The 16,376-nt window shown below is 32.5% G+C and overlaps 1 pseudogene; it reads left to right on the forward strand.

The window, feature by feature from the left end:
• The window catches only part of LOC143641326 (ephrin type-A receptor 6-like), a 190,139-nt pseudogene that overhangs the window by 141,181 nt on the left and 32,582 nt on the right, over positions 1 to 16,376 (forward strand).

Here is a 16,376-nt window from a genome sequence, read left to right on the forward strand (position 1 = left end):
AGGATTTGTCACTGATATACAGAAATGCCTTTGATTTATGGATGTTGATTTTGTATCCTGCTACTTTGATAAATTCATTTACTATTTCTGGAAGTTTTCTGGTGGAACTTTTAGAGTCTTCTAGATATAGAATCATATCAGCAGCAAATAATGCCAATTTGAGTTTTTTCCTGTGTGTATTTCTTTAATTTCTTTTGTCTAATTGCTTTGACCAGTGTTTCAAGAACTATGTTAAATAAAAGTGGTGAAAGAGGGCATGCTCATCTTGTTCCAGTTTTTAGAGGGGATGCCTTAAAATTTTCTTCATTTAGAATGATGTTGGCCTGGGGCTTATCATAGATAGCCTTTACGATGTTGAGATATGTTCCTGTTTTCCCTAGTTTTTCTAGTGTTTTGAACATAAAGTGGTGCTGTATTTTGTCAAATGCTCTTTCTGCATCTATTAAGATAATCATATGATTCTTATCTTTAAGTCTATTGATGTGATGAATTACATTTATTGATTTTCTTATGTTAACCAACCTTGCATCCCTGGGATGAATCACACTTGATCGTGGTGCATAATATTTTTGATATGTTTTGTATTCAATTTGCCAGAATTTTACTGAGAATTTTTGCATTCATGCTCATTAGAGACGTTGGTCTGAAGTTTACTTTCTTTGATGTGTCTTTGCCTGGTTTGGGGATGAGGGTGATATTGGCCTCATAGAATGAGTTTGGAAGTGCTGCCTCTTTTTCTATTTCCTGAAATAAATTGAAGAATATTGGTATTAGTTCTTCTTTCAAGGTCTTGTAGAACTCGGCTGTGTTTCCATTTGGTCCTCGGCTTTTCTTGGTTGGTAGGGCTTCTGATGGCATCTTTTATTTCATCACTTGAAATTGATCTCTTTAAATTGTGTATATCATCTTGGTTCAATTTGGAAAAATTATATGACTAGAAATTTGTCGATGCCTTTGATATTTTCTATCTTATTGGAGTACAAGTTTCCAAAATAATTTATAATTATCTTATGTATTTCTGTAGTTGCTGTTGTGATATTTCCTTTTTCATCATGTATGTTTGTAGTTTGAGTTTTCTCTCTCCTTCTCTTTGTTAGCATAGCTAAGGGTCCGTAAATTTTATTTTTTCAAAGAACCACAATTTTCCAATTGTTTCTTTTGTTTCAATTTCATTGATTTCAGCTCTGATTTTAATTATTTTCTGTCTTCTGCTTTTGGTGTTGATTTGTTCTTCTTTTTCTCTAGGGCTTTGAGATGTAATGTTTATAGTCATTTATTTGTTGACTTTTTCTTCTTTTAAGAAATGAACTCCATTAATTGAACTTTCCTCTTAGTACTGCCCTCATAGTGTCCCAGAGATTTTGATGTTTTATCTGTGTTCTCATTAACCTTTAAAAAAAATCTCCTCCTTAATATCTTCTGCAAGCCAGTGTTCATTCAGTAACATATTATTTAGTCTCCCAGTGTTGGAGTAGCTTTTCTTATTTTATCATTGATTTTTAATTTCATTTCATTATTATCTGATAGAATACACGATAATATCTCTACTTTTTAATTGCTAAGAATTGCTTTGGCATAGTATATGCTCTCTTAGAGAAGGATCCATGTGCTGCTGAGAAGAAAGTGTATTCTCTCATTGAAGGATAAAATATTCTACATCTGTCAATTAAGTCTAAGTTATTGATTGTATTACTTAATTCTATAATTTCTTTTTTGTTTGGAAGGTCTATCTAGTGATGAAAGAGGTGTGTTAAAGTCACCCAAAATTATTGTGTGCTGGTCTATTTGACTCTTGAACTTGAAGAGTTTGATGAACGTAGATGTTCAATTGTTTGGGGCATATATATATTTATAATTGTTAAGTCTTGTTGGTATATGGTTCACTTAAGCAGTATTAGTGTCCTTCTTTATCCCTTTTGATTGACTTTAGCTCAAACTCTACTTTATTTGATATGAGGATGGAAACCCTTGCTTGCTTCCACAGCCCATGCGAGTGTTATGATTTTTACCAACCCTTTACCTTCAGTCTGTGGATGTCTTTTTCCTATGAGATGAATCTCTTGGAGACAGCATATTGTTGGGTTCTTTTTTTTTTTTTGGATCCAATCTGCTAGCCTACATCTTTTGATTGGTAAGTTTAGGCCATTAACATTCAGCATTATTATTGAGACATGCTTTGTATTCCCAGCCCTTTTTGTTTAATTTTGGTATTTGACGTGAGTTGGTTTTTACTCTGATTAGATTTTCCTTTAGTTTAATCTCTCCCTCTGCTGATTTTCATCATTGTTTTTCATTTTCTCTTCTTGGAATAGGATGTTCTATATTGCAGGCTTTCCAGTTGTAAATTCTTTTGACTTTTGCTTATTGTGGAAGGTTTTTATTTCATCACCAAATCTAAAGCTAAGTGTTACAGGATATAAGATTCTTGGATGGCATCTATTTTCTTTCAGAGCTTAGCATATGTTGTTCCATGATATCCTGGCTTTGAGTGTCTGGATTGAAAAATCTGCTGAGATACGAATTGTTCACCCCCTACATGTAATCTGATTCTTCTCTCTTGCAGCCTTTAAGAGTCTATCCTTCTTCTGTATGCTACGCATTTTCATTATAATGTGCCTTGGTGTAGATCAGTTGTAATTTTGTACATTTGGTTCCTGTAAGCCTCTTGTATTTGGTTTTCCAATTCATTCTTCATGCTTGGGAAGTTTTCTAATATTATCTCATTGAAGAGATTGTGCGTTCTTTTGGTTTGAAACTCTGTGCCTTCCTCTACTCCAATAACTCTTAGATTTGGTCTCTTGATGCTGTCCAATAATTCTTGGATATTCTGTTCATGGTTTCTTACTCTCTTCATTATGTGATCAATTTTATTTTCCAGATTGTATACTTTGTCTTCATTATGTGACCCTCTTTCTTTCAAGTGATCTAGTCATTTGGTTATGCTTTCTGTTGAGATTTTTATTTGGTTTCTATTTTTTTTTTTTTGGTTTGTTTTCAGAGTCTCTATCTCTCTCGAAGTAATCTTTTGCTACCTGTGTTTGCTCTCTTATTGTTTTGTTGGGGGATCTATTTTTGCCTGTATTTGCTCATTTAGGTCATTCTTTAATTCACAGATCATTTTAATTATGAACCTTCTGAACTCCTTCTCTGACATTTCTTCAACTTCACTGTCCATGGGTTCTGTTATTATAGTATCCTGATTTGGTTGGGGAACTTTCCTCTCTTGTATTTTCATGTTGTCTGTGTCTTCCTTTCTTGCAGTATGGATATGAGATATTACAGTTTCTACCCTATATTCTTGTAGTACCCATGCAGTTTGTCTGTTCCTCACCTTGATGTTGGGCTACCAGATCCTGCTGGTGTCCCTCAAGGTATACTACTTCAACTAAAGGTGATGGCGGCAATAGCTGAGATAACTGGAGATAACTGTTGAGGTGCCCCAAGATGGAAGCAATGTCTTACAGAGATGGGGCCGGAAGGGTGGGCCTAACACTCTCTTTGGGATGCCTGCTCTGAGATGCAGCTGCTTCTAGGCCCTGTCTGATATCAAAAAGGAGCTACTGCATGGGGAAGGCTATGGTGGTAACTGCAGTGTCCCAAGATGAAAGTGGGTTAGGCTTAGGTTCCCAGATGGGGGGAGGGAGGTGAACTCAGACCTTCCCTGGGCCTGGGTTCTGTGCCAGTTGTAGTGGGAAGATCTAGGCTGGGCCTGGGCTGCCTTGGTAGTCTGCTGGTCCCAAGATATGGTCCTGTGCAGGAAGTTGGGCCCCTACTGATCAAGGAAAAGACTTGGGCCTACTGTGAGCCTGTGTTCCACACAGGCCAGTGTGGGTGGATCTAGGCCAGGCCTGACCACTCTTGGTAGTCTACTGGTTGGAAGGGGTGGTCCTGTGCTGGAGGCTGGGTCTGGTGGTGTCTGCTGGTGGAGGGTTGGAAACCAGCCTACTGTGAACCTGGGTCCTGTGCAGGCTGGTGTGGGTGGATCTGGTCCATTACTGTTTAAGGCAATTAATTATAAGAAATAAGTAAAGGAAGTCAATTACAATCTCTAATGGATTCATCCCATAATAGTGCCTTTTGTTTTGTTAGCCCTGTTATGTTATACTTTAGGACTAAGGATTTTGCATATAACTTTATGAAGAGAAATATATAGGAGAATATATATATATATAACAAAAACTCAGTTGTGGTTATATCTTTTTATTAATTTTTATTTTTCTTATATAATACCTTTATTTTATTTGTATGTGGTGCTTAGAATAGAGACCAGGGCCTCAGAACTGCTAGGCAAGTGCTTTACTACTGAGCAAAAACCCCAACCCTTGTTATTTCTTTTTATTTTTTGCCTTCCTGATCAGTACAACATTAGTTTCTAAATGTGAATAAAAACATGATTATTGAAAATCGGCAATATTATTCTTTTTCAGATCGTAAAAAAATAATTACTGAGGACCAGATTAGTTAACAACAAAACATGTTTTTGTTTGTATTTATTATGGCATTTTTAATACATATGTTTGATTAAATATTTTTCAAATTCTAAAATTTTCAGAAAATTATAGGTAGTACATTGTAATAATCATTACTTTTCTTCTGCATATGTTAAGATATTTGATTGTTATGAATTGGCAAAGACTAATATCTCAGCATCTTCATGAAGCCCTTCAACTAGAATAATTGAAAAAATGATAAGTTAATGTTAATTGATAATCTTGAAATCAACTAAGAGTCAAAGTTTTACTGCACTGAATATGTATTTGTAATAAGGCAGAAGTAGCTTGATGGGGCTTCTATTGGCCAAGATTTATAGATTTAAACATCATAAAGAATATTGACTAAAGTTGATTGTAACTTGTTAAGTGTTTTAAAATGCATGAATCTGGTTTGATGTTACACATGGGGTGGGGTGGGATGTAGGATGGAGAGGCAGGAGAAGGCCTAAGTTTTGAAGTTGTCTATTGTATAAATCTTTACTCTGAAAATTTGTAAAGATAAGAATAATTTATCCTCATTTTCCTGTAGGAACTCTTATTTCTGAGGAGCCAGATGGTTCTAGTTCATGATGGACAGATTTTCATCATAGAGAAAAACAAACAAACTTCTAATTAAAAACAGAGGGAATGATAAAATTAGATGTTGCCATTTTTCAATACCTAGTGAAATAATTAATTTAACAAAGATTGGTAAAATCACTAGGCGAAATATCCACAGAAAGGAATGATTTAAATTTGGTAGAGACAATTAAATGTAAAATGTCCACCTTGAATAGATATGCAAGTGAATTTGAAAATAGAGTGTATATTTAGATAAAATTAAAGAATCAGTGTCAGTTTTATTACTTATGAAAACAGTATTGTGGTTACATAGTTATGTGGTTATGTAGGAGGGTTCTTTTCAAAAAATCTGACTACAATAGTTACAATTAAATGTTAAGATATCTAAAATTTACTTTAAAATGCTTCAAATGGTAAAAAAATATGGCGTTTGTGATTACTGAATCTAAGCAATTAAATTTCTTTAACTTTATATCTTTCTATATACTATTTTGGTGAAAAATTTTTAAAATAAAATGTTAAAAAATCATTATGTCATAGAGTTCCCATCAATAATTCAGCCTACTATTTGCATTTTATTAATTTAACAAAAGCCAAGTAAGAGAGAACATCTTCTTAGTATTTACTGTGTTTACATTGCTTAAATACACAAAATGGAGATAGTGAAAAAAATTAATATTCAATAAAAATAATCTGCAGATTTTAAAAGGAATTAAATTGCCTTAATACATCTTTATACTAATAATATATTTAATTATTTTATTTCTAAGTTTCAAAAGTTATAGACCTTAATTATTCAATATCTATTTAATATTTAGGCTAAGTATGTTTATTAAAATTTAAACATTTTAGTTTTATAATATTTTGCCATGGAAAAATATCTAGATAGCAAATAGTTTAGCTTTTAAAATTTTTATAAATCACCTCTGATTTCCTAAGTTTTACAAATGAAATGAGTTATGTTATGATAAAACTCTTGTACTATTTCATTAACATCTTCTCCCAGAAGTGGAAAAGTAGGAAAGATTCAGAATCAAGTTGTGAATCATCATTAAAGCATGAGGTAGTTTAGGACATATAAAAGTTTCTTGAAACAGAAACTATGAGTTATGAAATTACATTGATTCAGAGTAATTTTGTGACTGTGAATTTTAAATTGAAATTGGAGGAAAGCTAAATATGTGAAACATAACTACTTTTAGATTCAGGAGTCAGACAAAACATGTGGGTATTTAATATGTTTGGCATATAATAAATGACAGTGTGATGATATTTTAAATAACATGAAATGACCAGACAACAGTTTTCATTTATTAGAAATTCCTTTGTTACTATAGTGTATCAGTGACAAATTTTTATTACAATTGGTGAAAAGATTGCAGTAATTTAGGTGGTATAGTAATTTAAAGTACAAAAAAAACATAAATTGAAGATTTATTCCATCAAAAATTGTATTATTTACTGAGATTTTGGCAAATATCAACAAAACTATGGCATTCTCCTTTTCCATGCATCCAGCTTTGAAACACACACACACACACACACACACACACACACACACACACACATACACACACACATGCATACATGCATACACAATCTTTTCTTGACAGTTTGGTTTTCTGGAAACAGCTGAATTCATGCACATAACTTTAAAAGAAAGAACTTTTGCAAAATATCTGCAGCAATCCACAAGAACTCTATAAACACCAATAATAATTTAAAATAATTTCCTCAATAAGCCCTACAAGTGTATTGTATTTAAATCCAAATAATCTTCAAATTGTAATACTTTTGATTAATATCATTGCTCAAAGTAAATGCTAAAAAAACTCACAAGTCTTAGTTTTTCTGAGAAATTAATAACTATACTTCCATGTAAGAGTTTTCACTAGTATTTTTTCTTTAATAATGTAAAATTTGACAGTAAAATTGTTTTAAATTGTAAGAATATGTGTATTAGACTTTTAGAGAATGATTTTCATTTTATGCAATGAACTGTCCTTGGTCAGTTAATAAATTTGCTGATGATGTACCCACGTAATTAAAATACTTAGTTCTTGCAACCAATCATGTAAGATTTAATATGGTATTATGTAAAAATGGGGATGTGTAACCGATGTGATTCTGCAACTTGTATTTGGGGTAAAAATGGGAACTGATAACCCACTTGAATCAAATGTATGGAAGATGATATGCCATGAGCTTTGTAATGTTTTGAACAACCAATAAAAAATATTTAATAAAAAAAAGATTTATATTTTTTTATTATTGATTTTAAGAAACTAAATGTGGATTGATCTACTTTATCTAATACTTTGCTTGATAATTGATCATTGATATTTTCTTTTTATAAATTGATCATACCTTTTAGTAGTTCTCAGAATTTCTGAATGACACTTTCTTTTTAGTTATTTCTCGTGTTTGTCTCTGAACTTCTGTGCTACAGTATAATTTTAAACATCATTAGCGAAACATTTCATCCTGTGAGACAGGTTCCGTATCTTCATTTCACTTTTCCACAGAAAGGAAAAAACAAAAACAAAAACAGAGTAGTATCTACCAGCAGTCCTGAAAGAGGAATGTCATATGCAAACAATGATATTTCAAAATTGTATTTATAAGTTTACAGGGAAAAAAAGAGAAATGAAGACACGTCGTGGAATTCATTTGGCCCATTATAATATCAATACTTCCTGAAGTAGTCTAAGATGATGATGATGATGATTTTAGTTCTTTAGACTCGATTTCAATTCTGAAATATTTTCCAGTGTTCAATTCTCTTAATTATCTAGCAACTATTTTCTCTTCCAATAACTTTAATACATTTTTTAACCATTCAAAAATGACTAATACTAGTTTTCAATTTGGTTTTAGAACAAGCAAGTGATGTCTGTAATTAAAATCTCCAAACTGTACTTTTAAATAGAAGCAATGGTATTTTTTTAAATCCTGCTTTAAATTTGCTGAGCTTCCTAAATCTGTGGATTTCTCTCTGATGAAACTTAGAGAAATTTTGGTAATTATTTTTTTAAATAATATATACATCATAATTTCTCTTTCCTCTCTTACTGAAATTTCATATACCTGTATGCAAGTCATCTTCATTCTGGCCTCAGGTCACTGAGGTTCTTTTTATTTTTTCCAATTTTTTTCTTTTTTCTTTTCCTACTTCTATATGGATGGTTTCTGTTAGCCTGTATTTGAGGTTAATTAATTTTTTTTGCCAGTACATTTTTCATCTCAACTAATAGATTTTATTTTTCAGTTAATGCATTATTCTGTTCCAGAATTTATTTTTAGTTCTTGGTTTTGTTTTATTTTGCCCTTTTCATATTTTTACTGAATTCTTCTTATCTTCATTCATTGTGGCCATCTTTTCTAATGGATTCCTTAACAGATTTATCCTGATTACTTTAAGTCCTTTTCACTAACTTCAACATTTAGTTTGTCTCTTTGTTTTAGTTGACAGATTTTTTTTTATTTATTCTGAGTCACATTTTCCTGTTTGTTACTCTTTATTTTATACTGGAAATAGGAATATTTTAGACAGACTGAATGTTACTTTCCTCCAAAATCTTTTGTGTTTTCTTTCAGCTGGGCATTAATTTGCTCACATAGTACTTTGAAGGCTTGGCTTTAGACTGTGTTAGGGTATTTTCATTCTATTTTAATTTGTTCTTGGTTGTAGAGACAATCCTTTAATCTAAAGAGAAAGTTTTTATTCCTAAAATATGGCTCTTCTGCCATTTCAGTGGAAAGATGGAGAGTTTACAAAGCCTTGTGAATTCATTGGGCTTAAACTACAAATTCTTATTTCCCTTAGAGTGGGGTGCTGAAATCTTTTGAGCTCTTTCAGGCTGTCAGCTGCTTTCCCTGTGCTGCTTTCAGTCTCTTCAGCACAACAGCTTGAGTCAGGTGAGGATTGTGGATCTGATATGCAGCTTTTGGATTCATCTATTTCACAGTCCTACCCTCCAACCTATTTTCCAAGTGCTCTAACAGCCAGAATATTCAACCTCTGATTCCTCAATATAGGATTATTGAAGCTGCACCTTTCAGCTTGAGTCTATGTTTCATTGTAGACCTGCTTACCCTCATTGCTTATTGGGCAGAGTAGGAAATCGAAACTATCAAATATTCATAAATCTCATCCATCAAGGGTATCACCTCCTTTAATTTCTGCTTCCTTAAAGTCTCTCTCAAATATTCTCATTCTACCCCAGCCCCAGAGTTAATTTTCACCATTAGCCTAATATAAGTGAATCCACCATAATCAGAAGCTGAAAACATCTGTATAGTTCATTTTTAAGCAATCCTTTAAGAAAACCTAGTATCTAATAAGAGCATTTAAAACTACAGAGCCACAAAATTTATGTATTCTTTAAAATTTACTCTTGAGTCTGTATTTGAGGTGCTCTGCCCACCAGTTGCCATCTTATCGTGGTTTTAAGTTACATTCACCTTCTGCCAATATTAAATGGAGATATTTTTATTGTTGCATTATTCTAACTTTGTCCTTCCTACCTAGTTCCAAATATTTTTACTATCATTCCACACTGTCAAAAGAACTTTAATTTTTAATTTTATTATTATTATTTTGTTTTGTTTTGTTTTGTTTTGGTTGTGACTCTGGGATATAGTACCTAGAGTGGGAAATTCCCATGGTTCAGGGGAATCCTGCACTCTCATCAGATGACTCCCAGTGGTCAGTAGAGTAGTTGTTGGGTGGATTAGTGTCCATTCCTTCCCAGGTTCAAGAACTGAGCTTTGTTTATACCTTCTGAAAGCATCTCAATACCAGTTGGCTTTAGCTGTGCCTATTAAGCCAAAAATAGGTACACTGATTTGGATTTCTAGGTTACCTGAGAGATACAGGTAATTTGTAGTGGCAACTGCTATAGACTGAAGGATTGTGCCCCTCCCCCCAAATTCACAGGTTGAGGCCTAATTCACAATAAGACGATATTTGGAAGTAGGGCCTTTTTGGGGTCCTGAGTTGTCATGAATGAGTCTAGTGTTCTTATATGAAGACACATGAGAGAATTTCCCTCCCCCGTTTTTCCTGTTTGCCATGTGAGAATACAAGGAGAATCTGGCCATCTAAAAAAAAGAGAAATACCTTCACCTGACAGTATATCTTCCTTGATCCTGGACATTAAGCCTTCAGAATTATGAGAAACATGTTTGTTTTTTAAGCCACCTGGTCTCCAATATTCCATTATAACTGCATGAAAGAAGACAAATTGGTACTGAGAAATGGGATGATCCTGTGACAAATACCTAAGAATTTGGAAACGACTTTGAAACTAGGTAATGGGGTGGAGGCTAGAAAAGTTTTATGAAAACATACTAGAAAAATCCAATATTTGTACAAAAGGATTTTTAAAACTGATTTTGGTGAAGTTTCAAAAAAAAATTGCTACAGAGAAAGCTCCTATTTCCTTGTTGCATACATAAATAATCATGTACAGAATGCTGGTAGAAATATAGACTATAAAGCTATTCTGCGAGGTCTCAGACAAATGAGAACTATGTTATTGGTCAGTGGCAAAAAAAAATCCCTATTATTAAGTGGCAAGTAACTTACATGAATTGTTTCTATTTTATTTAATTGCGGAAGGTAGATTGTGCAAGTTATTATTATTTCTTTTCCTGAGTGGATTTCAAAGTAAATTATTGAAGGTTTCTTCTGACTATTTACAGGAACATGTGAATAGAAAGAAATGAATTGAAGTTGGAATTGTTAGGCAAATGCAACTGGAACTTAAAAGATTTGGAAAATTATCAGCCTGCCCATAATGTAAACAATAAGACAACATGATCAGAAGAGGATGCCAAAGATGTGGCAGAGAGACCATTGGGTAAGGAAATTGGTATGGGTATGAACAACAGATTTAATCAGCTTCTCACCAGAAGCCAGGAATAGAGATGGAATTGTACCAGTGGAAAGATTCTCATTAGGGCCTAATGTGGGATAGAATAGAAGAAGGTTGAGAATATGTTCTGTTGTTCAAGAAAAAGGAAAGGAAAAACCCAAAAGGCAATTCAGAGATCATCAGGGCCATAATTTAGGTCACAGTAGGACAAATGGCCTTAAAAGAAGCTACGTGGAGATATGAGGGCATGACCCTTGCCCAGCAGAGACCTAAGACATGGATAGGGCTATCACAGAGAGCTACCATGTAGGCAGAATTTTCTGAGCCATAATGGTGGCATTGCCATCCTCTTGAGTCCCCAGAAGTTTTAACATGAAGCCAAAGAGGATTATTCTCAAGACTTTGGACCTCACAGAGCTTAATAGGTTTTTTACTTGATTGGGATGTCACCTCCTGCTCCCTGCCTATTTCTCCCTTTGTGAATGGGAATGTCTATTATATATTTTGGAGACATATAACTTTTGTTTCACAAGTTGACAGCTAGGAATTTGCCTCAGGAAAAATACCCAATTTTATCTGCATCTGATTTAGATAATATCTAGATGAGGTGCTGGACTTTAGAGTTGATACTGGAACAAGAGAAAATTTGGGGGGCTATTAGAATGGAACAAATGTACTTCACATGTAAAAAGGACATCAATTTTCAGGACCCATGGGTGGAATGTTATTCCCCCCAATTCAGTGTGATGGTAATCTTCAGTGTGATGGTATCAGAAGATGAGGCCTTGGGGGGTAATTAAGTCATCAGGATGGGGTCCCCATGACTGGGTTTTATAACTATAAGAAGAGAGTTTACTTTATCACTCTGTTCTTGGTTGTTATGAGAAAATGGTCATCTGTAAGCAAACAAGAGTGCCCTCACCAGAGACTGGGTTTACCAGTAGCTTGTTCTTGGAATTCTCATCTTTCATAACATTGAAACAAAAACATTTTTTACTTAAACTACCTGTTTATGGTACTTGGTATTGCAGACCAAACCAACTAAGAAAATAAGCTACTTGACAGAAAATTTTGCTATTTTTCTACCACAAGCATTGTCCATTGTCACATATACTATTTTTAGCTCCAGATCAATATTATTCAAAATATTCACTGTAGAGAGATGTTTCATGATATATTTTGCCAAAAATGGGGGCATTAGGGCATTGTAGCACATCACCCCAGTAGGTATTTGTCTTAGATTCTAATAAAAAGCACACAGTCCTGATGGCTGTTAAATGATGGTTATTTATATTTTTGGAGGCTGAAACCTGATATCAGGGTGAATTATCAGATTCTTGTGAGCTTGGTCTGTTTTGGTGAGGGCCGTCTTCTGAGTTTTCTAACAGAGTTTTCTGAGGTCCAATAATAAGGGCACCAATCCCATTTGTGAAGGCTCTACCCTCATGATCTAATTTACCAGAAAAGGGCTTTACTTCCTAATAACACCATATATGCGGTTAGAATTTCAGATATGAGCTTGTAGTAGAAGACACACATTGCCTTCCAGCATCATTGGTAAATTTAAAACACTTTAATGCCAGATAATTGTGTAAGTCTTTGTTTTATACCATAGAAACACTTAATGTTCAAGAGCTTGCTATCATTCTCTTGCTTCATTTGTCTATTCATCTTTGTATTTGAAGAAACAGTATGATTAGAAAACTCCACCTTCCTTTGAACTGCAGTTTCTACTCTTTTAAAAAATGCTGCTTTAAATTGCCTGCAACAATTTTATGTATGGTCTTTAAATATTTGCTGATATCAGTACGCATGTGTTCTGTCTATTAATTTGAGATAATTATACTAAAACCATGTATGTGCTAATATGTCATTTTCCTCCTATTATAGCACCTTACTTAGTCTGTTCAGATGCTATAGCAAATTATCATAGGTTGGGTGGCTCATAAAAACAGAAGTTTATTTTTAATAATTCTAAAGACCTGGAAACTTCAAATTTAAGGCAGAGGAAGATTCGGTGACTGGAGAGGGTGTGTTCCTCATGCATAGATTGCTCTTTATTTTACTGTGCCCTCACATTGTGGAAAGGCCAAGAGTATTTGAGGAGTGTTTTTTTTAAGGGGACTGATTCCATTCATGGTGGTGTGTATGGTGGCAGAGGGGTGGGGGAGTCAATCCTTATGACCTAATTACCTCCTAAAGGTTCCATCTCCAAAAATCACCACATTGGTCATTGCATTTCAACATATTATTTTGGGGGACTTAAGTACCTGATGTTTGTTGAACATATATTCAGTATTTAAGTCAAGTAAAATGAAGTGATCATTAGTATCAGCTCTAAAATGTGCTTAGTTTATATATCTTATAACTGAAAAGTTTTCTCAGGGACTGTTCTTTTTTCAGTGACAAAATTTTCCCTGGTTCTTTTTGTTGGTTTTCTTTCATAGCATGCTCCTTTTAATCTTTTGAATTTTGCTTTCCTGAAGAAAAATGACAACATGATTGGCAGAAATTGATGAGAGCCCTTTTTTAAATCAAACTAATCTTTCTGTTTTTCTTTGTTTGAACTGTGACTGCTTCAGATTTAAAAGATGTCTTTAACACAGAATTCATTTTATAAATGAATTGGAAAACTTTCATTTGATTATGTTACAACTACTCTCTATGACATCTGACCTTAGTTTGAAGGGTTTTTGTCACAGTGGCCTATCTTTGACCACATTTTCAGTTCAGCAGGTTTTTTTCTGATTGTTTAGTGTTAAATTATTTTTTCTAAATATCTGTAGTATTATGTTTGTGGACATCCTCACTGTAGAATTTTTTGTTATTAAATCACCATTATTCTCAATAATATTCTATTATTAATGCTAAAATATGCCATCGATAATGTTTCTCTTTCAAAATGTGCAATACATTTTCCTGTTTCAGTGGGTTTTATTTACAAGGAGAAATAAATTTGCACATATTTCAGCAAGAAAGAAAGCTGTTTGTAAGTAGAAACTTCACTTTGTTTAGTTTTTAACTTCATTAGTCAGAAGGATAGTATGAATTTCTGTCAGATTTTCCTTGGTTGCAATTATAATTCTCATTTCTGCTTTTAGTTTTCATTTGTAATGACTATCTTGATTTAATTTTATTCTGACAAACTATTAAAGAAATTACACTAACACATTTGTAATTCCTAATTTTAGTTGTAAATTACCACTTATACCAGTGATAATTTGTTTTTAAAAACTAATTTTTTAACATACCTTATTATTTTATTAACCATGACTTTTAAATAGTCAAATACAGACTTTTAGAATAATCAGAAAAAATGTATCAGATAAAATAATAAGCTCTGATAGATTTGTATTTTATTAAATAAAAGACATTGAGTAGCTATATGTTTTTTCTATGTATGACTATGCTGTAGTCAGTCATGTGTAAGTAGATTTAGAAATATTTGTAAAAATTCATGTTCTTCATGTGCTTTTTAACAGTAACACAAAGTAATCACATACTTCAGATGTCCCTTTTGTAAAGGATTGTAAATCTTAAATATGAAAATATAGGTCGGTAAAAAGTCCTTCAACTATGATAGCTTTAAATTAGTATCTTTCTTTGTAGCTTTGTAAAATTTAAACTGTTATTACTTGTTTTTATTATTCTAGCCCCCCAAAGAAATGAGGGAGTGATATCATTTACAATTTCTGTGCACTGCATTCATAATATAAGGATTCAAATAGTGTTATTTCTTCAATGTTTACTCAAGCCTTGTGCAAGTAGTAATGATCCAACAACACTGAGAGCATTTAGATTAATGGTTACTATTTCGGCAAACTCTCTTCCTTAAATATGTATTATCATGTTATTTTTAAATAAAGCTAAAGATGGTACTCATATGAATAGCATTTTTGTATATTTTAGTAAAAATATTGTGAATATATTGAATCATCAATTGTTTACCTACTTGTCACATCAATATTGTAGAAAAATAAAAACATTTTTATGTTATAAATAATTTTAATATTTACTTGAAGAAATTATTGATCATACACGATTCTATAATACCTTTTATTAATCAAGGTCAAAATATAATTAGATATATTTTAATTTGGGATTAGCACACACACACACACATATGAGCTTTATATGTGTATATATATTAAAATATTCTATGTAGTACACATGGGAATACTTCTTATTAGACAATTCATCTCATATTTTTGTTTAAGAGCATATAATATTTAATAAGTCCAGATTATAAAGAGAGCCTTAAAAAGTCCCAGATTGTCCTTAATCATCATATTTCATTTTGTATTAAAATACCATCCTAAATAGTTCAGCTTTCCCTAGAAACTGTATATATGTATGTGTAGTTATAAGGATGCCTTTATTTAATTCAAACATGCATATTTTCAAATATATCCTAATTTGAATTAATATAATGTAATTTTCTTTATTTTGAGGATATTGTTAATTTGACATGGGAGGACTCATTAGTGAAAATGAATATTTAATGTCATACCATATAGCACCTTCACCATGCAAAATTGATAAAACTGTATGGAAAAAACCTCCTAAGGAAAATTTGATATAGCTTTCCTATGCTTTTCCAGACCTATTTTCAACACTGCTAAAAGGGGGGAAAATTCAAGAAGGCACCGAAGAGACCGCCTCACCAGACCCCGATGTTACTTCTCCTCTGGATGTACATGCTGCAGCTCCATAGGAGCCAGGTTGGAAAAGTTTCGAGGAAAACAGAATATACATGTATAGAATATATTTTTAAGTAGAAAGATTCATTTTCTATGGCAGTTTGTCATTTTTAGGCCCCAGATTTGAGTACATTAAAAAGTCCACATTTTAACTTGAACTTAACCTTTAAGGTTTTTGGTTTTTTTTAAATATCAGTGAAAACTTTTGGCTTCTCAAAAATATGTATTAAATGTAATGATTTTAAAGCATGCAAATTTAGCTAATCAAAAACATAAGGTGTTTGTTTTATGCAAACTTTTAGAAAAGAATGTTAAGCTGTTAAGAATTCATTATGAGAGTATGATGTTCAATTATAAATTATAAAATCTTTCTCAAATATTTCAAGTTCTTGTATATTATTTAAATGACAGTAGGTAATTTCCATAGTTCTCTTTTCTGTATACTTCAGGTTCAAGGAAATTTATAGTAATGTTTTTGATTTTTAAGTGAAATTTTAGAAGTAATAAATATTCACATGTTGATCATTTGATAAGCTTGGATAGACTCTGGAGATAAAGTCAGGGATTTAGCAAAATGAGTTTGAAAGTATTTTATTTTCTCTTAAGACTAATCTCAAGACCTGAATTCAGATTTTTTTATTCTTTTGAAAATAGAGCGAATCACCAAAACATTGAAGTCTGTTAAATAAAAAGGAATGATAGTCATTCTATGAATAGTGGTTGCATACAATAATTACAAGTAT

This window comes from Callospermophilus lateralis, unplaced genomic scaffold (genome assembly GCF_048772815.1).
Source record: "Callospermophilus lateralis isolate mCalLat2 unplaced genomic scaffold, mCalLat2.hap1 Scaffold_96, whole genome shotgun sequence".
Classification (NCBI taxonomy): Eukaryota; Metazoa; Chordata; class Mammalia; order Rodentia; family Sciuridae; genus Callospermophilus; species Callospermophilus lateralis.